Below are 21,281 nucleotides of genomic sequence, written 5' to 3'. Positions count from 1 at the left end.
CACTCCAAGTGTCATTCTTGCGAGCCTACATTGTACTGTCTCCAAGCCAATATCTCCTTCCTAAAGTGTGGTGCCCACATCTGCTCACACTACACAAAGTGGAGTCTGACCAGGATTTGTATAGATGCAGCATAACCTCAACAACCTTGTGCTCCAGTCCCCTGGATATAAAGCCCAGCATTCCATTAGCTTTCTTGATTATTACCTATACCTGTTCGCGGCATTTTAACATTCTATGCACTTGAACCCCCAAGTTTCTATTGTCTTTAACTTCACAAAAGTACACTCAACTATCCTTATCCAGGTCCAAGATGGGCATTCTCACACTTGCTTACGTTGAACTCTACCTGCTGCAGTGTTGCCCTTCCACTTAGTCTATCAATTTTGCTTTGTGCTATCATCTACACAAAGTAGGCTAACTTTCTGGATCAATAACTATCTATGCTGATATCCAAATAGTTAATAAATAATGTGAATAAGTGAGGCTCTAACACAGATTTTTGTGGGATGCCATTGGTCACATACTGCCAATTTTAGTCCCTACACATCACCCCTACTTTCTGTTGCCTACAACTTGACCAATTTCTCAGTAATTTGAAATGTCAGTAATGAGTACGTTGCATCTGAAATCCAAGTTCTACAGCAGACACCATATGTGAGCAGTTGTCTTGGCCACAAATAGAATTAAAGATGGAATAATTGACATTAGAAAGTGAAGAACAAAGCTTTAATCTAATCTCAGAATACAAAGTGTATCAAAACAACAAGAGAAAAACTCAAGCAGTTTATAACATCATCTGAATTCCAAAATTAGATTCCAACTTTGCAATTTCTCCTGATAAATTTCAAAGTGCACATTGTGCAATTTAAATTAAGGCTATGACTCATATTTTCTAAGTGTATTTCGAGATTGAGAGGTTATCTGGCGACTAGAGATAATACAGTGTGCTGTCCACAGCAGGGAGCTCCATTTGTCTGGGCTGCCTGTAATGGTTGCAGATTAGTATGGTTTCATCTAGAGGACATTTGAGCCTCAGTTTTATATTTTTGAATGTCCGGGGACACTGAGGTGCAAAGAGGAAGAACTGAGGGACTGGAAAACAAGGTAAGAGATGTCGAGTTATAGGAGAGGGGTCATTTCCTAGGTAAGGCTTTCAGGCAGCAATGTAGCACAGAAAGACCTCTCTATGACATTCATGTGATTGTCATCAAGGAATTAAGGGAGAGGGAGACCAAGAGTTCCCGAAAAGCCACAAGGGTATCTCCAAGGGCAGGACAAAACTGGGGTGAACGACGTGATGAAAACAGTCAGTGCCCCTGGCATCTCTCCCAGAACCTGGGCGGTAGCAATGAGTGAGCTGTTATTCCAAACCCACCTCCACCCCGTCAAAATCGGCTTACACAATCCATGTTGGCCATTCCTCAGCACTCTCAAACATTCAATTACCTCAATCTTAGGCACCATTGTCACACCTCTCTTTCACATTCCAAACACACTTCCGCCATCTCTACCTCTTTCTCTTTCACTTCTAAATCTACTCCCCTCATCTTTCCTTCCCTCCGTTTCACATTCTGAACACATTCTCCTTATCTGTCCCTCTCTCTCTTTCTTTCACATTCCAAACACACTTCCCTCATCCCTCCCTCCCTCCCTCCTTTTCACATTCCAAACACACTTCTGTCTACTGTCTGTGGCCATGCCCAAGACAGCAGGCTGTTGGTGTGGTCAATGGTGTTTGGGAGGTAAGGACATCTCCCCCAATGAACACAGTTGAGCAGCAAAGACATTGCCCTGAGCACTTTGCAGATGAATTGCATGCAAAAACTCACTCAATTCTTTACAGCTGAGTGTAGCCATTGCTGGAATGTAAAACAATTGTCAGGCCATTTGTGCACAGCAAGATCCCATGAACCGCAACATCATAATGACCAGAGGGTCAGGTTTTGCGATGTTTATTGAGGGATTAGTATTTTAGTAATTCTTTAAAAATATATCACTTGTGCATGAGATATGGATGTTGGTGTCAATTCCCCTTTCAAGGGCCACACTGAACAATCTTCTTAACTACAAACAAATGGCTGGCTCAGCCTTTTCAGAGGGCAGCTAAGAGACAACCCCTTTGCTGTGGGTCTGGAGTCTCAGAAGGACATTGGTGAACCAGATGGGTTTTTACAACAAAGATTGCAGTGTCTCTAGCTTTGATTTTTAAGTTCCATATTTACTTAATCAATTCAATCTAAACGTGAGCAGCTGAGATTTGAGCTTATATACTCCTGAGTATTTGTCTAGGTTCTGAATTATTTAGTCTAATATCACAGCCACATCACTACAGTAGCCACTGTGAGCTCTTTAAGTTGACCTCCTCACCCTGTCCATGTTAATACCTCTGCTGTACTGTTAGAATTCACATGGATTTCACTATTTAAATGCAGGTCAAACAAGGTTCAGTATTTTCACTCCCAGTTAAGCTTCATAAAGAAACCCAGATCTGGCCATCAGTTTTTATGTTCCTCTAATGATGCCAGACTTTATTGCCTGTTATTAAAGGTCCCAGTCACTGTTTGTTCTTCTGTTTCTGTTGAATGTTGGCATGGTGCCCTGTAACAGATCATTGAACCTCCAGCCTCACAATAAATATCCACTTGCCAGTGCTCACAACACATTCTAAACAACGAGTAGAATTATAAACAGGAACAAGTGTTGAGAGTTTACAGCTCAGATTCGTCCGTGGAAGATCAGCACCAAAAAAGCTAGGGCCGGCAGCACTCCTGGTAGTTCAAAACCAACCAGTTTGGGCTTTTCTGTCTTTTATTCCCCCTACCACACCGCCCAACACCTGCTTCAATTTCACCCGCAGCTACTGTGCACAAGGTCATCAGGATTCTCAACATATTCCACACTGAACATAACCCCCATCTATTTCCCCATCGAGAAGCCTAACAAGGATTCAGGCAACTCCACTCTCCTAATCAAAAACCAAAAGAACTGCGGATGCTGTAAATCAAGAACAAAAACAAAGTTTGCTGGAAAAGCTCAGCAGGTCTGGCAGCATCTGTGGAGAAGAAAACAGAGTTAACGTTTCGGGTCTGATGACCCTTCCTCAGGTCACCAGACCCGAAACATTAACTCTGTTTTCTCCTTCACAGAAGCTGCCAGACCTGACAAGTTTTTCCATCAACTTTGTTTTTAACTCCACTCTACTGTCTGAAGAAGGGTCATATTGAACTCAAAATGTTAACTTTGGTTCCGTCACTGTCGATGCTGCCAGACCTGTTGAATATCTCCAGCGCTCTCTGCCTTTGTTTCAGATTTCCAGGATCCACAATATCTTGCTTTTAAATAACTCTCTGAACTGGACAGAGTTAATGTTTCGGATTCCTCTGAAGTCGGTTCTGAGAGTCCCCAGACCTGAAACATTAACTCTGTTTTTTCTTACACAGACCTGCCGAGCATTTCCATCAACTTAGTTTTTGTTCCTGATTCATAGCATCTGCAGTCCTTTCAGTTTTTATGAACTGGACAGAGGTTGGACGCACAGCTCACACCGTGTCCCAGACAGTCAGAGTTCGGCTAAACTACCTCTCCAGGCTGTGCAGCATCAGGCAATGCATTCCAGAAAACCAGTTATACAGTCATAGAGTCATACAGCATGAAAACAAACTGTTCAATCCAACCAATCCGCACCGACCAACTCTCCCAAACTAAACTAGTCCCACCTGCCTGTGTTTGGCCCACATCCCTCCAAACCTTTCCTATTCATGTATTTTTCCAAATGTCTTTAACGTGTTGTAACTAGACCAACATCCACTACTTCCTCTGACAGTACATTCCACAAGTGAGCCACCTACTGTGTGAAAAATTTGCCTCTGAGGTCACTTTTAAATCTTTCTCCTCTCACCTTAAAAATATCCCCTCTGGTTTTCAACTGCTCCACCCTGGGAAGGGACACTTGGATATTCACCAGATCTATGCCCCTCATGATCTTATAAATTTCTATAAGGTCACCACCAACCTCCTACACTCCAGTGAAAAACGTCCCAGCCTCTCCACATAACTCAAACCCTCCAGTTCTGGCAACCTCTTGGTAAATCTTTACTGAACTCTCTGAAATATAATAATATCCTTTCTATAGCAGGGTGACCAGAACTGGACACAGTATTCCAAAAGTGGCCTCACCAATGTCCTGTACAAGCTCAATGTGACGTCCCAACTCCTTTAACTCAATGGCTTGAACAATGAAGGCAAGCATGATAAATGCCTTCTTTACCATTCTGTCGACTTGCAATACAACTTTCAAAGAACTGCAAACCTGATACCCTGGGTCTCTCTGTTTGACAACACTACCAGGGTCCTACTGTTAATTTGTACATGTCCTGCTCTTGTTTGTTTTACCAATATGCAATAACTCGCATTTATCCAAATTAAACTCCATCTCCCACTTCTCAGCCCATTGGCCCAATTGATCAAGATCCTGTTGTAATCTCAGATAACCTTCTTCACTGTCCACTGTACCAGCAATTTTGGTGTCATCCACAAACTTACCAACCATGCCTCCGATATTCTCATCAAAATCATTTATAGTTGACAAACGAGGCCAATCTTTACAAATTTTAAAACATAGAACATAGAACAAAACAGCGCAGAACAGGCCCTTCGGCCCTCGATGTTGCGCCAACCTGTGAACCAATCTAAGCCCCTCTCCCTACACTATCCCATCATTATCCATATGCTTATTATTTTTATATTTATTTACAGAGTTACACATCATAAGCACAGACCTCCGAACCTCAATGACAGTTTTAGCCTGCGTTTATTTATCAGGCCCGCATACAAGTAAACAGTTTAAACCTAACACACATTGTTGAGGTTGGTCGGCTCGCTGAGCTGGTTTGTTGTTCCGCAGATGTTTCGTTACCATGCTTGGTAACATCCTCAGCGCAGCCTCTCATGAGGCGTCGGTGTGTTTTCCCGCCTGGTTTTTAAACTCTGGGGTCTGTTGCGATGGATTGCCTCACTTCCAGGTTTCCTCCATAGTGGAATGTATATGGGGTTGAGCTCAATATGTTTATTAATAGCCTGCTTCGTGGAGTGCCATGCTGCCAGGAATTCTCATGCCTGTCTCTGCCTAGTCTGTCCCAGGATCTTGGTGTTGTCCCAGTCGAAGTGGTGGTTCTCCCTGTCCATGTGGATTGAGATGAGTAAGTATTGGTTCTGTCTTTTTGTAGCCAGTTGGCATTCATGTACTCTTGTTGTTAGTTTCCTTCCTGTTTGTCTGATGTAGTGTTTCTCACAGTCTCTGCAGGGGATCTTGTGGATGACACTGGTCCTGTCCATGGCGGGGAGTGGGTCTTTAGTTCGGGTGAGCACTTGTCGTAGGGTTGATGTGGGCTTGTGTGCCACTCTGATGCCCAGCGGTCATAGGAGTCTTGTGGTGAGTTCTGATGTGTTCCTGATGTAGGGTAGTGTGATGGGTGTGTCGGGGCGTGTAGAATCTTTCTGATGCAGTTCCCGTAGGCATCTCCAGACCCAGTTCTTTGGATATCTATTATCCTGGGACACTTGGAAGAGGTATTCCTCCTCCTATTGGCGTAGTTCCCAACAGCTGCAGTGTGTTGTTGCCCTTTGAAATAGTGTTTTCCACGACTTCGACTGGGACAACACCAAGAACCTGGGACAGACTAGGCAGAGACAAGCACGAGAATTCCTGGAAGATTGGCACTCCACGAAGCAGGCTATTAATAAACACATTGAGCTCAACCCCATATACATTCCACTATGGAGGAAACCCAGCAGTGAGGCAATCCATTGCAATGGACCCCAGAGTTTAAAAACCAGGCGGGAAAACACACTGACGCTTCATCGGAGGCGGCACTGAGGATGTTACCAAACATGGTAACAAAACGTCTGCGGAACGACAAAACAGCTTCGCGAGCCAACCCACCTCAACAGCCACAACCCGAGCTACAGATCTACTCCCAAACCTGAGATAACACACATCAGTAAGAATGACATGTATTTATCAAAGATCACAAGACCACTAGGAAGATAAATGAAATTACTAAATATCCGTGCTAATACACCAGTGCAGTAAGAGAGAATACTGCTATGTCTCAAAGATAATACTGCTATGTCTCAAAGATAATCCTCGTAGATGATGTGGTAAACCCATCTGGCCCCTCAGGTAGACAGATAGATCTCAATTTCAAAGGAGAACGTGCAGGGGAGTTGCTGTGCATAAATTGGCTGTGTTTTCTGCACTACAACAGTAGCTGCATTTTATTGACTGGAATGCGTTTTGGGATGACTTGGAATGTGAAAGACACTATTAAAATGAAAAATGTCAGTCTATTATTTGGAGATAGTAGGAACTGCAGATGCTGGAGAATCTGAGATAATAACGTGTAGAGCTGGATGAACACAGCAGGCCAAGCAGCATCAGAGGAGCAGGAAAGGTCACGAAGGATACAGACCCGAAACGTCGGCCTTCCTGCTCCTCTGATGCTGATTGGCCTGCTATGTTCATCCAGCTCTACACCTTGGTATCTCAGTCTATTACTTGATTCCTTGAAGGAGATATTATTCAGCTAATCTCCCCACTGTGAATCTCAGCAAATCCCAACATCTCAGCACCACTCGCTCAGTGGGGGTGTGTTCAGTTCCAGTACAGATAATGAATGAATGACCAAATTAGCAGGTCACTTCAACATTCCATTGCCTACGACAATAGAAGCAAACTGGCAATGCTTGCTTTAGGATGGCAGAAATAATTTCTGTTTTCTCTCAACCAGTTTAAATTAATCCAATTTCATGTTTGATTCAAAAGTCACTTCAAATAGAAATGTGGGATATAATGCTGCACCCATGTAAACACACCTAAGACTTTTGGGGAATTAGTAAACTTGGTAAATCATTCATAAACTATCAGGGAGTCTATCGACAAGGGCTGTCCCATGGAGTCTATGGATGAGAGTTGTCCATGGGGTCTCTGGATGAGAGCTGTCCATGGAGCCTATGGATGAGAGATGTTCATTGGGTCTATGGATGAGTGATGTTCATTGAGTCTATGGATGAGAGCTGCCCATGGGGTTTATGGATGAGAGCTGTCCATGGGGTCTATGGATGAGAGCTGCCCATGGGGTTTATGGATGAGAGCTGTCCATGGGGTCTGTGAATGAGTGCTGCCCATGGGGTCGATGGATGAGAGCTGCCCCAAGAGGTCTATGGATGAAGCCTGTTGACTGGTGACTACGGATGAGGAATGTTCCCCGAGGCCAGAGCTAAAATACCACAGTGTTTTAATTGTATGCCATGGCACCACATCTCCTTACCAACCAATCAGCACCCTCGTCTCATGCTGTATAAATTGTTGTTCCTTTTGAAATTTTCAATTCTTGCCATTTTGTCCTGATGAGTGCAGCATGAAAGGTTTACAAGCCTCCTTTTCCAGCAATAATGGTACGTTATTCAAAGCACAAATTCTCAGACAGAATACTGAATTGCAGCACTGCTAGGTTCAGAATGTGTTTAGAAGTACATTTATCGAATAGGTATGATACTTATTTAAGTAATCAGGTTAAAAATAATGTAGGCAAGTTATGGAAATACAACATGAAAAAAATCGACAAGTACAGCAGGTAACAGGAAAATAGAGAGAGGAATCTGGGAAGAAAGATAATGTTGGATTCAAACAACGTCAAAATTGTAAGCCATTACACTGTGCCTACATTACAGATAGTCAATTGCACAGAATGTTCATCAATGGGGGCCCTTCATGAATTATTTAAGGAGTGGGAATATAGCGGTGGTGATTGAAATGTTTGTAATTCATTTTGTTTTGTTTGCACTGCTTGTAAACTCCGTAATGTACTGTGAACCAGCTAAACGGCTTCCATTTCTCTTGGAACTGGAAAGGAAAATAACAGCGAAGAAAGGGTTAAGTGAAAAGAAGAAAATCCTGGAACCACAGATCTACCTTACAGTTTGGATAATACATGCTAATTTCCTCTCCCTCTGACTCCAGCAGAAGTCTGGCAGTTGTGTAGTGTCTGAGTTGCAAATAGTTACAGCCTGCTATGTGTTTCTGGGCTTGGCTCATGCTTATGTTGTGGATAGGATATTTTTTCTGGATTTCAGCTCATGGCCAATAGTGTGAAAATCTCAAAATGGAGGTTAAACGTAAGGTCTTCCAACATTCTGCAGCTCATATCTTAACCTCATACTCTCCCACGTAACCATCCCCACATGTTCCCATAAAGTGACATCTCAAGTTTAAAATTTCTCATCCTGCTTTCAAACCTACCTGTACCTATCCTACAGCACCACACCCCATCTCAAAGCTGTGGAGTTCCCTTCCACCCCAAGTCTCTCCATCTCACTATAATAATAAAATGTGAGGCTGGATGGTCACAGCAGGCCAAGCAGCATCTCAGGAGCACAAAAGCTGACTTTGCGGGCCTAGACCCTTCATCAGAGAGGGGGATGGGGAGAGGGAACTGGAATAAATAGGGAGAGAGGGGGAGGCGGACCGAAGATGGAGAGAAAAGAAGATAGGTGGAGAGGAGAGTATAGGTGGGGAGGTAGGGAGGGGATAGGTCAGTCCAGGGAAGACGGACAGGTCAAGGAGGTGGGATGAGGTTAGTAGGTAGATTGGGGTGTGGCTTGGGGTGGGAGGAAGGGATGGGTGAGAGGAAGAACAGGTTAGGGAGGCAGAGACAGGTTGGATTGGTTTTGGGATGCAGTGAGTGGAGGGGAAGAGCTGGGCTGGTTGTGTGGTGCAGTGGGGGGAGGGGACTAACTGGGCTGGTTTTGGGATGCGGTGGGGGAAGGGGAGATTTTGAAGCTTGTGAAGTCCACATTGATACCATTGGGCTGCAGGGATCCCAAGCGGAATATGAGTTGCTGTTCCTGCAACCTTCGGGTGGCATCATTGTGGCACTGCAGGAGGCCCATGATGGACATGTCATCTAAAGAATGGGAGGGGGAGTGGAAATGGTTCGCGATTGGGAGGTGCAGTTGTTTATTGCGAACCGAGTGGAGGTGTTCTGCAAAGTGGTCCCCAAGCCTCCGCTTGGTTTCCCCAATGTAGAGGAAGCCACACTGGGTACAATGGATGCAGTATACCACATTGGCAGATGTGCAGGTGAACCTCTGCTTAATATGGAAAGTCATCTTGGGGCCTGGGATAGGGGTGAGGGAGGAGGTGTGGGGGCAAGTGTAGCATTTCCTGCGGGTGCAGGGGAAGGTGCCGGGTGTGGTGGGGTTGGAGGGCAGTGTGGAACGAACAAGGGAGTCATGGAGAGAGTGGTCTCTCCAGAAAGCAGACAAGGGTGGGGATGGAAAAATGTCTTGGGTGGTGGGGTCGGATTGTAGATGGCGGAAGTGTCGGAGGATGATGCGTTGTATCCGGAGGTTGGTGGGGTGGTGTGTGAGAACGAGGGGGATCCTCTTTGTGCAGTTGTGGCGGGGGCGGGGTGTGAGGGATGTGTTGCGGGAAATGCGGGAGATGAGGTCAAGGGCGTTCTCGACCACTGTGGGGGGAAAGTTGCGGTCCCTGAAGAACTTGGACATCTGGAATGTGCGGGAGTGGAATGTCTCATCCTGGGAGGAGATGCGGCGGAGGCGGAGGAATTGGGAATAGGGGATGGAATTTTTGCAGGAGGGTGGGTGGGAGGAGGTGTATTCTAGGTATCTGTGGGTGTCAGTGGGCTTGAAATGGACATCGGTTACAAGCTGGTTGCCTGAGATGGAGACTGAGAGGTCCAGGAAGGTGAGGGATGTGCTGGAGATGGCCCAGGTGAACTGAAGGTTGGGGTGGAAGGTGTTGGTGAAGTGGATGAACTGTTTGAGCTCCTCTGGGGAGCAAGAGGCGGCGCCGATACAGTCATCAATGTAACGGAGGAAGATGTGGGGTTTGGGGCCTGTGTAGGTGCGGAAGAGGGACTGTTCCACGTAACCTACAAAGAGGCAGGCATAGCTGGGGCCCATGCGGGTGCCCATGGCCACCCCCTTTGTCTGTAGGAAGTGGGAGGAATCGAAAGAGAAGTTGTTGAGGGTGAGGACGAGTCTGGCTAGGCGGATGAGGGTGTCGGTGGAGGGGGACTGGTCAGGCCTGCGGGACAGAAAGAAGCGGAGGGCCTTGAGGCCATCTGCATGCGGAATACAGGTGTATAGGGACTGGACGTCTATGGTGAAAATGAGGTGTTGGGGGCCAGGGAATTGGAAGTCCTGGAGGAGGTGGAGGGCGTGGGTGGTGCATCTCACTCTCAGGCTTTCAGGAGCATCGTAAAACATATCTCTTTGATCTAGCAGATGGTTATCTGCCCTAATGTTTCCTGATGTAGCTTGGAGTCTGAGTTTGGATTCACAACACTTTTGTGAAAGGCTTTGGGTGACTTTACTTTATTCAAAGAGCCCTGAATGCAAGTTTTGGCTGTTGCTGTTAACCTCTCTGACAAAAATAAACAAACCGAGTACTGGGTTTCATTTCTAGAATTAGGAAGTGGGAAAATATTCCCTGACTTGCATCAAGCAAAGCCCACATTGGGCATTATAAACAGTTCATCAGAAATATGGAGGCGATCTGAGGAAGGTGCCATAAAAGATTCCCAAGGGTGATACTGGAGCTGAGAAGAAGGACATTATCAGGCAAGGCGGAACAAGTGGGAATTCTCTCTTCAGAAGAGAGGAGACTGAGGGGTGTGACCTTTAGTTTTTCAGAAGGATTTTGTAGAGCAGGCATTAAACGTAGTGATGAATGTTATCTCCAAACACAGCCACTTAAGTAACAAAAACAAAGTTGCTGGAAAATCTCAGCAGGTCTGGCAGCATCTGTGGAGGAGAAAACAGAGTTAACGTTTCGGGTCCGGTGACCCTTCCTCAGAGCCCTTAAGCGAATTGACTGCCAAAAGTACACTTCATAAAATCCAAAAATGCAAATGCATTGTCATTCAGAGAGCAGATAAAGTAATGTTCAAAGTAAAAGCTCATTGTTATTTCACTTCTAGAACTCTATTTCAGTCAGCTCATTCTAAGATTTAGACCAGAGCGATATTCTCTCTGTGGATCCACTGAGGATCCACTCTATGACTTCCCTATGATTCAACAGGACAATGTCAAGTCTGAATGAAAACTTAAAATCAGCTGCACCGGCCCAGTTTTATTCACAATGTGAATCCTGTACGGTAATGTTACTAAGCGCTGCATCACAGAGTCAATGGTAATGTGAAATCACCTCACATATGCCAGTCTCAGATGGCTCCATTGAGTTCCCAATATCCTGAATGGAAGTTTCCATTCCCCTGTTGTGTGATCCACTGCTGCTCTCTTTAGTGTGAAGCATTCTGACGATCAGTGAAAATAAGATTTATGGAAGAAACAGTAGGGAGCACTGAGTGAAGTGTTTGCTGTAATGTAAAAATAGCAACTCTTCAACAACAGTGATGGAAAACTTTTGCAGCATAAGCTTTAACTCAAATGAAATAGTTCCACATGGGTTGGATTCTCAATGCGGGAGTTATTAACCCATTTAGTGCTGAAGGACCTTTGCAGATTATTGCTCACTGGTCCTGAGCCTGGGGATAATGCATAGCCCTCACCTTCCAGCACAATTTTGTGATTTTTCATTGGCATTCCAGCTCCAGCATTTCGAGAGAAAAAGTTCCTGATTTTCGCTGCCCTTTTCATGAAGCCATGTGTCTCCATGTAATCCCTGACCAGATTCTCTCTGTTGTAAAGTTTGGCTTCCCTACCAGAGGAAATCCTATCTCTCTATCTCCCTGCAGAAGCAGGATTAATGACAGTGTCGTTGGATGAATATCCAGATGCCCAGACAAATGATCTTAGTTCAATCCCACAGCAGGTGGTGATTTTTAAATTCACTTAATAGGATCTGGAGTTGAAAGAGAGATTTATCACTTATCTTAAAGAAAGCCCATCAGGTTTACTAATGTCCTTCATAAAAGAAAGGCTGCCCTTACCTGGTCTGAGCCTACATGTGACTCCAGGCCCACAGCAAAGGGGTTGACTCTCACCTGCCTTCTGAGATGGCCGAGCACAGTCCTCAGTTCAAAGAGCAGTTCGGGATGGGACAATAATCCAATGGCTTGCCCACATCTCCATGAGGAGAATGAAGAGATTTACATTAAACACTTCAGTGAACTTGCACCTTACCTGTGCTGCACCTCCTTCTAAGTTTCCACATCTGGACATTATTTGGAAGGAATAGATATGTATGGATATAATACAAGGGCCAAAAGAATTAGGGACATGACCCTCAAGCTGATGCTGATCTAAATTCCACACTTCCACTTTCCTGCCCTTTCTCCATTGCCCATAAACTCCACTCCCTAAACTGGGCACCCTGTCCGTGCAGAATCACTTCTGACAGTGAATTTTACCAACTTTATAAATAACCAAATTGCCACTGGGTTTTTTTTTAATTTTTAGTTTCAGTATCAGAAACACAAGTCTGTAAGGCTATGTATTACTTTTGGCCGGCCATAGCTCTGTGTTCAGTCAATTTTAATCTGATGTGATCATTTGTTGATGCCTTTTGTAGCGAAGGATTCCAATGTTTGGAAGCAGTGGAGGTGATCTGATTGAAATGTAATAAGCCCGGAGAGGTATTGATAGAGTCACCAGTAAGAGGCTGTTATCTCCCAGCTGCAGAGTCTTGAAGGCAAGGTCTCAGTCTCACAACAGGACAGACCATTTAGGACAGAGGTGAGGAGGAATTTCTTCACTCAGAATTTGAACCTTTGGCTGTCTTAGTTGTCAAGTGTGTTCAACTGAAATTGATAGATATTTGGCACAAATGAACCAATGGACATGGCAATCGTTTGGGAACTTGGATCTGAGTGGTCCACATGGTACTGTGGTAGTGTCCCTAACTCTGATCCAGAGGACCAGCTTCAAATCCTACCTGCTCCAGAGATGTGTAATAATATCCCTCCCTGAACAGGCTGGTTCAGAAAATACCTAAAAAGCCTGGCTTCAGCCTCTTTCAACTCCATTCTAATTTGTCTCTGGCTCTGTCTCTCCCTCAACTCGATTTTAATTAGGTTCCCTCTGTTTTTAATTCCCTAATCTTCCCTCCTGTAATTGCTACATTGCCTCAAGTGGGCAGTGCCTCTAATTCATTCATTATTTAATTGATAACATGGGTGATTTGGTGCTAGTTTAACAAAAAAAGGACCTTTTTGTAATAGGGTTTACTGTTTGAAAAAAAAGGCCTGGCTTTTCACTGTCCCTGGTGGGGAGTCCTTGTTTCGCTCCACACTGCCCTCCACTCCCTTGTTTCGCTCCACACTGCCCTCCAACCCCACCACACCCGGCACCTTCCCCTGCAACCGCAGGAAATGCTACACTTGTCCCCACACCTCCTCCCTCACCCCCATCCCAGGCCCCAAGATGACTTTCCATATTAAGCAGAGGTTCACCTGCACATCTGCCAATGTGGTATACTGCATCCACTGTACCCGGTGCGGCTTCCTCTACATTGGGGAAACCAAGCAGAGGCTTGGAGACCGCTTTGCAGAACACCTCCGCTCAGTTCGCAACAAACAACTGCACCTCCCAGTCGCCAACCATTTCCACTCCCCCTCCCATTCTCTAGATGACATGTCCATCATGGGCCTCCTGCAGTGCCACAATGATGCCACCCGAAGGTTGCAGGAACAGCAACTCATATTCCGCCTGGGAACCCTGCAGCCTAATGGTATCAATGTGGACTTCACCAGTTTCAAAATCTCCCCTTCCCCTACTGCATCCCTAAACCAGCCCAGTTCGTCCCCTCCCCCCACTGCACCACACAACCAGCCCAGCTCTTCCCCCCCACCCACTGCATCCCAAAACCAGTCCAACCTGTCTCTGCCTCCCTAACCTGTTCTTCCTCTCACCCATCCCTTCCTCCCACCCCAAGCCACACCCCCATCTACCTACTAACCTCATCCCACCTCCTTGACCTGTCCGTCTTCCCTGGACTGACCTATCCCCTCCCTACCTTCCCACCTATCTTCTTTACTCTCCATCTTCGGTCCGCCTCCCCCTCTCTCCCTATTTATTCCAGTTCCCTCTCCCCATCCCCCTCTCTGATGAAGGGTCTAGGCCCGAAACATCAGCTTTTGTGCTCCTGAGATGCTGCTTGGCCTGCTGTGTTCATCCAGCCTCACATTTTATAGTCCTTGTTAATTGTTATTTATTTAGTTGCTCTAATTATCTATTCGGTGGTGTGTCTACAAGAGTGGTCAAGGTTTTGTTTGATTAATTGATTATTTGGATGGTTTGGTAGAGAGTAATTTTCTCCCCATTAGGGAGAAACAGCAGATTGGAATTTGTATTGAATTACAAAATGCTCATAACAAAATTGTAGGAGACAGACTGGGCCCTGCTTGCTAATTGGATGGCTAGCAGCACAACATCATGGACCTCATCTCCTCTGGAGTTCTTCTCTTCACAGATTTCAACCTCATGGCCCATAAACCTCACATAGCCCATTTCTACCTCCTTCCCAAAATCAACAACCAGGACTAGTCCTGATTTAACCACCATTGTAATCTGTTCCTGATCTGTAGAATTCTCAAATGGATAAATACTGGAAAAGGAGAAATCAGAATGGATTTGAGAAATTACAGAATAAATGAGTCTAAAGTAAGGACAGTTTCAGAAATGGCCGATGTGGTCTTGTCTGCTGTATAGTGTAACTCTTGTCTTGGAACGGGCAGGACTGATCAGCTGCCTTAGATCCTCACTTTCAGGATAAGAACAGAAATCCTTGTGAATGTTCTTTCTGATCTCAGTCTCCAGCATGTAAACAATCTCTAAATACTTTAACATGGATTTCATTTGCAGCCTCAGGTTTGGAAGTGAGTTATTCTAAACGGATGCATCACTGAAGCTTTTATTCTTTCAAAAAAATCAGGATGTTGTCGGTTCACAACAGCTGAGTGCTCATCATTTGAATACTGAGATATTTCACAAGGTTCGCCAGTTAACATTCTTGTAAAGTGAAGCACACATGAGAAACAGTTCCCCTGAAGGTTGTAGGCCAGCAAATGCACAAAAAACTTAGTATTCTCAAATAACATTTATGCAGCATCTGTAGTCCAGTGGGCACTAGTTAGATCATTGCAATGCAGAGTATGACCAAGTGCATTGCCTCAGTTCCTGCACTGGCTCCAGAAGGGCCATGAAGGACTTTCCTTCTCAACCTCTCCCATTGTCTGAGGTGTGGTGACCGTCAGGTTAAACCACCATCAGTCATCTCTCTCCAATAATCCAGGACCTGGATTGTGCTAGCACTTGGGTATGTCTAATCCTGAGTCAAGCTGTTGTGGCTCAATTCAAGGTTGAACCATGGGCAGCTCAAATGAAGCTGTGTTGGGTGGGGACCGAGGATCATTTTGGAATGTGAGAGAGGTGGAGTTGTTATAAAATGGCAAAACCAGTCACTAGCTTGGAGACGCAACAGGCCAATATTGGGTAAGATGAAATTAGCTGAAAAATGGCGTTGAGGTAGATAAGCAGCTAGAGTTAGAATGGCACAGCAGTCTTCAGGGGGCTGAATGATGTGCTCTTATTGCTAATTCTTACAAAACTTGGAGCTATCCATCTAAATTTTTAGAATTTGCAGAGCTCTGAGATGTAGAGAGATCTAGGTGTCCTAGAGCACGGAAAGGTTAATATGCAGGAAAAGTAAGTAATCAGGAAGGCTAGCAGAATGTAATAATTAATCAGAAGAAGAATTGAATGCAAGGTTAGAGAGGTTATGTTTCAGTTATACGGGACACTGGTGAGACTGCATCTGGAGTACTGTGTACATACTTACAGAAGGGTGTTAATGTATTGGGAACAGTTCAGAGAAGTTTTAGAATCATCATAGAATCTCTACAGGGTGCAAATAGGCCATTCAGTCCATCAAGTCGACACTGATCCTCTGAAGAGCATCCCACCCAGACCCAACCCCCTACCCTATCCCTGGACCTCTGCATTTTCCATGGCCAATCTATCTAACCTGTACAGGTTTGGACAAGGCTAATCCTTGGAATGAATGACTGCCTTATCAGGAAAGGCTAGACAGGCTGGGCCTGTATCCTCTGGAGTTTAGAAGAGTCAGAGGTGACTTAATTGAAACATAGAAGATCCTGAGGAGACTTGACCGGCCGGATGTAGAAGGGATTTTTCCTCTTGTGGGAGAATCTAGAACAACTGGTCATTGTTTAAAAATAAGGGAGTACCCACTTAAGATAGAGATGAAGATTTTTTTTTCTTTCAGAGAGCAGTGAGTCTTTGGAATTCCATTTCTCAAAAGGCAACAAATGAAAAATCTTTAAATATTTTTAAGGTAGAATTGATTCTTGATTCCCAAGGGGCATCCCTTGCCATTTAAGCGATATACTGGAATGTGGAAACATAGAAAATATGTGCAAAATGGAAAACCTCACATTTATTCACACAATACTGCATCTGTCTCGCACTTGCCCACACTCGGTTTACCCTAGAATTAAGGTTAAAATCAAACTCGCCATGTTTTTATTCAAAGGCTAAGCAGGCTTGAAGGGCTGAATGGCCTCATCTTCTTCTTCTAATAGCTGTCAGTTGGTAAGTTTCAATCTGAAAGTAATGACCATTGAATTACATTAATAAACGTAGGTATATAACCAGCAATAGAATATTTTCTTAATTTGTAAAGTGAATAAACTACGACCTAGCTCTCAATCAGCATCGTTTAAAACAAAATTATATCATCATAATCCCATGGGATGTTAAGAGCTGGCTCTGTAAAAATTAGCTGCAGTGTTTGCTACATCACTGCTTTACACTTTAGACTGTCCAAATTGTGAGGAAAACATAAAACCATGGGTTCTAAGTTGCAGGGGATGGCATGAAGCCAGATATCAGTTTTGTCCTCCAGAAAGGTGGAATCTGGAATTTGTGCACAAGTATAAAGTTGCTGGAAAAGCTCAGCAGGTCTGGCAGCATGTGTGAAGAAAAAAAAATCAGAGTTAATGTTTCGGACAGGGTAACTGGACCCAAAGCATTAACTCTGATTTTTTTCTTCACAGATGCTGCCAGACCTGCTGAGCTTTTCCAGCAAGTTATGTTTTTGTTCCTGATTTACAGCATCCACAGTTCTTTCAGTTTTTATCTGGAATTTGTGCAGTGTGTGAAAGAGGAAATTCAGAGTTGAATTAACTAGTTTTAAGTTAGGTTTGCAAGATGAGTTATTTTCAGCAATAAACTTATTCGTTATAATCACATGGCCAATCTGAATGAAACACTTAGTATAGGATAAGTCGTTGATAAATTATGCAGATTACATAATGGTTTGCATTTTTATTATAGACTGAAAGTACAGCTATTCATCTATCAATCAATAGCACAATATCAAAAAAAAAATTTACAAGGATGTTGCCAGGCTTGGAGGGTTTGAACTACAGGGAGAGGCTGAATAGGCTGGGGCTATTTTCCCTGGAGCGTCTGAGGCTTAGGGGCATTGATGGCTGCTGGTGAGAGGGGCTCTGCCAGTGAGATCATTTATGCACGCCCGGGCTCTCTGTGCCACCGCACGCTGGCCTCGAGGTGTCTGTGGTGGGGGATGAGACTGTCAATCACCTCCTTCTGGAGTGTGCCAATGCGCAGGAGGTCTGGAGGGGGATGCAGTGGTATTTGTCGAGGTTCGCCCTGAGCAGCTCCGTGACACGGGACTCCGTGCTCTATGGGCTGTTTCCCAGGACACACACCGAGACCAACATCAACTGCACCTGGAGGACCATCAATGCGGTGAAAGACGCTCTTTGGTTTGCCCACAACTTGCTGGTCTTCCAGCTGAAAGAACTGACCCCGACCGAGTGTTGCAGACTGGCACACTCCAAGGTCCAGGACTAGGTGCTGAGGGACCCGCTAAAGCTTGGGGCAGCCGCCGCCAAGGCGCAGTGGGGAAAGACCACCGTGTGTGACTCCTCAGCCAGAATGTAACAGGGGCCCTACTCGGTAACTGGGCCCAGCTGGCGCCTTCCCCAACTGGTCAGGGGGCCAACGGGGACTGTGCAGGGAGACGGTCGCTGGAGATTTTTCTTTTGCTTTTTTCCCTTTAGTTGGTATGCGTACCCCCAGGATAACCCAGAGCGGCTTGCATGACCGGGTAGGTGTGCAAATGTGTTTGTTTTTGTTTGTATTTTCTACAAATAAAGTATTTTTTTTAATAAAAAAAGTCAGAGGCTGAGGGGTGAAAGTCAGCTTTCCTGTTCCTCTAATGCTGCCTGGCCTGCTGTGTTCCTCCAGCTCCACACTGTATTATCGCTGACTCCAGCATCTGTAGTTCTTGCTCTCTCAGGCTGAATAGTCAAGGTCTTTTCCCTAGGATAAGAGAGTCCAAAACTAAAGGGCACAGGTTTAAGGTGAGAGTGGAAAGATTTAGGGGCAGCTTTTCCACCAGGGTGTGGTGCATGTATGGAATGAGCTCCAAGAGGAAGTGCTGGCGGTTGGCACAATCACAATATTTGAAAGGCATCTGGATGGGTACATGAATAGGAAGGGTTTAGAGGGATATGGGCCAAACGCTGGCAAATGAGACTGGATTTATTTAGGATATCTGGTTGGCATGGATAAGTTGGGCCAAAGGGTCTGTTTCCATGCTGTACAGCTCTATGACTCTATGAGAATATACAAACAAGCGTACAAACATATGAAACAGTAGGCCATTCCTCCAAACCCGCTCCACAATTCAATAAGATTGCAGCTGATCTGTTGGTTCTAAATTCCACATTCCCATCTACCTCCTTCGATTCCTTTGCCTGACAAGCATCCATCTATCTCTACTTGCAACAATATTCAATGCACTCCCATCCCCACCACCTTCTGAGAAAGAGAGCTCCACATCCCTCTGTCAGAAAATATCTAAAAGGATGACCGTAATTTTAAAACAGTGCTCCCTAGTCCTGGGGTCACCCACCAGAGGAAATATTTTTTCCACAAACACCTTGTCAAGGCCATTCAGGAACTTTTACACTTGGATCAAGTCACTGTTTGCTGTATTGAAATCAAAGAGTAAACGAGCCCAGATAGTCCAAACTTGGACCATAAGACAACCCACTCATTCCAGGGATCACTCGAGTAAACGTCCTCTGATCCACCTTCAATGCATTTACGACATTCCTTAAATAAGGAGACTACAACTGTGCACTGTATTCGAGATGTGATCTCACTAATGCCTGAAGCAGAACACCGTCCTTTCCAATTGTTGAACAGTTGAATCCTTACTGCCCAGCTCCCCTCAAAACAGAGGCTATCCTTCCTGATCACTGATTGGACATGCACACTCACCTTCTGTGCCTCATGTACAGAACTCCCAGATCCCTCTGCACATTAGGATTCCACTGTCTGGTAAACACACAAAGCGGTTAGATGGTTTGATGTTAAAGTCACTTTTCCAAAGCTTCTTCCTCCTTCCCCTCCTTGCTGGATTTTGGATTACTGATCCATCTTTGCAATACACTCTATCAAGGTCAGTGGTGGCCTGATGGTGATCTTATTGTGATGGTCATTAAAAAATCTCAGCCCTGTTAGCTCTGCTCCAAATGCAGCTGTTGGGGAATTGAAACTTATTGAAGTAGACCTGGCATCAGTAAGGGTGTTTACTGAACTATCCCATTGTGGTCAAAACCCACCTGGCTCATTAATGTAAGGAAATCTGCCATCCTTACCATGCCTGGACCAATGCAACATGGTTAATTCTTAACTACCCAAAGAAATGGTCCAGCTAGTCGATCGTGAGGATCAAACTGCACAAGTGTGCACTAGAAATAAAGCTAGGCACATGTTTTAAAAGGCATTTGGATAAGTACATGAACAGGAAAGGTTTGGAGGGATATGTGCCAGAAGCAGGCAGTTAGCATGAGTTTTGTTTGGGATTATGTTCAGCACAGACTGGTTGGACCCAAAGGGTCTGTTTCTGTGCTGTGTGGCTCTATGATTCCATGACCATCCAGGAAACACTGGACATGACAAAGGCACACCCTAATCAACCACACTTTCCTAACACAACTGAGGGAATCCCACCATTATAGAGAGGGCAGAGAATCATTAGGACAGCTCACTCTCACTTCCTCAAGGACAGTCTTGCCGGCAATGCATGCAGCTCATGGATTTTCTTTTTAAAAGCAATCTCCCTGGGTATCTCACACCTCCCATGGCTGGGGAGGCCCAGCGAACTATTTAACTTTGGTTTGCATCATAAAACGACTCAACATCTTTACCTTCTACCAGATGTGTGGGGCCTGATTATTCTTCCACCGCTGCCTAAAATCTACAGAAAAGTAATAGATGGGGATAGTGGGGGAATATGGTCAGGTAACAGTCAGCTATGATCTGCTTTAATAGTAGAGCAGACCTGAAGGGCCAGGTGTCCTACGCAGCTCCTGCCCCTGTATAAACCTGAATTCTTCGTCCCAAGGTATATTGAGACATACACAGCTGCTGCACATTGGCTCGAAGTCTGGCAGAACCAGAAATTAATAAATAGTTGAGGTTTTTTTTGTAATCTCACATTGGAACAAATACATTTGTGTATGCTGTCCAGGTTTCTCTGTGTTCCGCCAGGAGGGTGCATGTGTAATCTCACTCTAAGTGAAGCCGACTTCCTCCGAATCATGTTCAGACCGTGATACGTTAGATCATGTTTTGAGAATCACAGTTGGATTGTTCAAATGTTTGCTCGACTTTGTGAATGGTCCAAGTATACTAGCTGAGGGATTTCAGGTCTCTCCCTCCTATCTGGAGACACAGAGGTCGTTGCCCAGCAGTAAACATATACACTAACCAAGGGCAAACAGGTAGATCTTCCCACTACTGAATGTAGACTTCTCTCTACCCCAGGGGCACAGTCTCAGAATAAAAGGCATGACATTTAAGACTGAAATGAAGAGGAATTTCTTCCCTCATAGGGTGGGAAGCCTCTGGAATCCACTACCCCAGAGCCTGTGGACGTTCAGCCATTGCATGCATTTAGGACAGTGCAAGATAGAGTTCTAGACACTAATGACATCAAGGGATGGTGTGTTTGTGAGAATACAGCCTTGAAACAGATGGTTCACCCATCATCAGAGGATCACTACTGCATGGGACCAATCCATTCAGCCCTTCTGAAGGCATCTCATCCAAACCCACCCTGTCCCTGAAACCTTGCATTTCCCATAGCTAATCCACCCTAACCTGCACATCCCTGGACACTGTGGGCAATTTAGCATGGCCAATCCACCTAACCTGCACATCCCTGGACACTGTG

General features: G+C 44.9%; 1 long non-coding RNA gene across 2 annotated transcripts in view; it reads left to right on the top strand.

Moving 5' to 3' along the window:
* Positions 1-968: 968 nt before the first annotated feature.
* Positions 969-21,281, top strand: part of LOC125455129 (uncharacterized) — a 67,398-nt gene continuing 47,085 nt past the window's right edge. For both annotated transcript variants that reach the window (XR_009446192.1, XR_007248161.2), the window contains exon 1: positions 969-1,105. This is a non-coding gene — a long non-coding RNA (uncharacterized LOC125455129). The remainder of the gene's footprint in view (positions 1,106-21,281) is intronic.

The sequence above is a fragment of the Stegostoma tigrinum genome, chromosome 9 (genome assembly GCF_030684315.1).
Source record: "Stegostoma tigrinum isolate sSteTig4 chromosome 9, sSteTig4.hap1, whole genome shotgun sequence".
Taxonomy (NCBI): Eukaryota; Metazoa; Chordata; class Chondrichthyes; order Orectolobiformes; family Stegostomatidae; genus Stegostoma; species Stegostoma tigrinum.
This window is presented reverse-complemented; position numbering and strand designations above follow the sequence as displayed.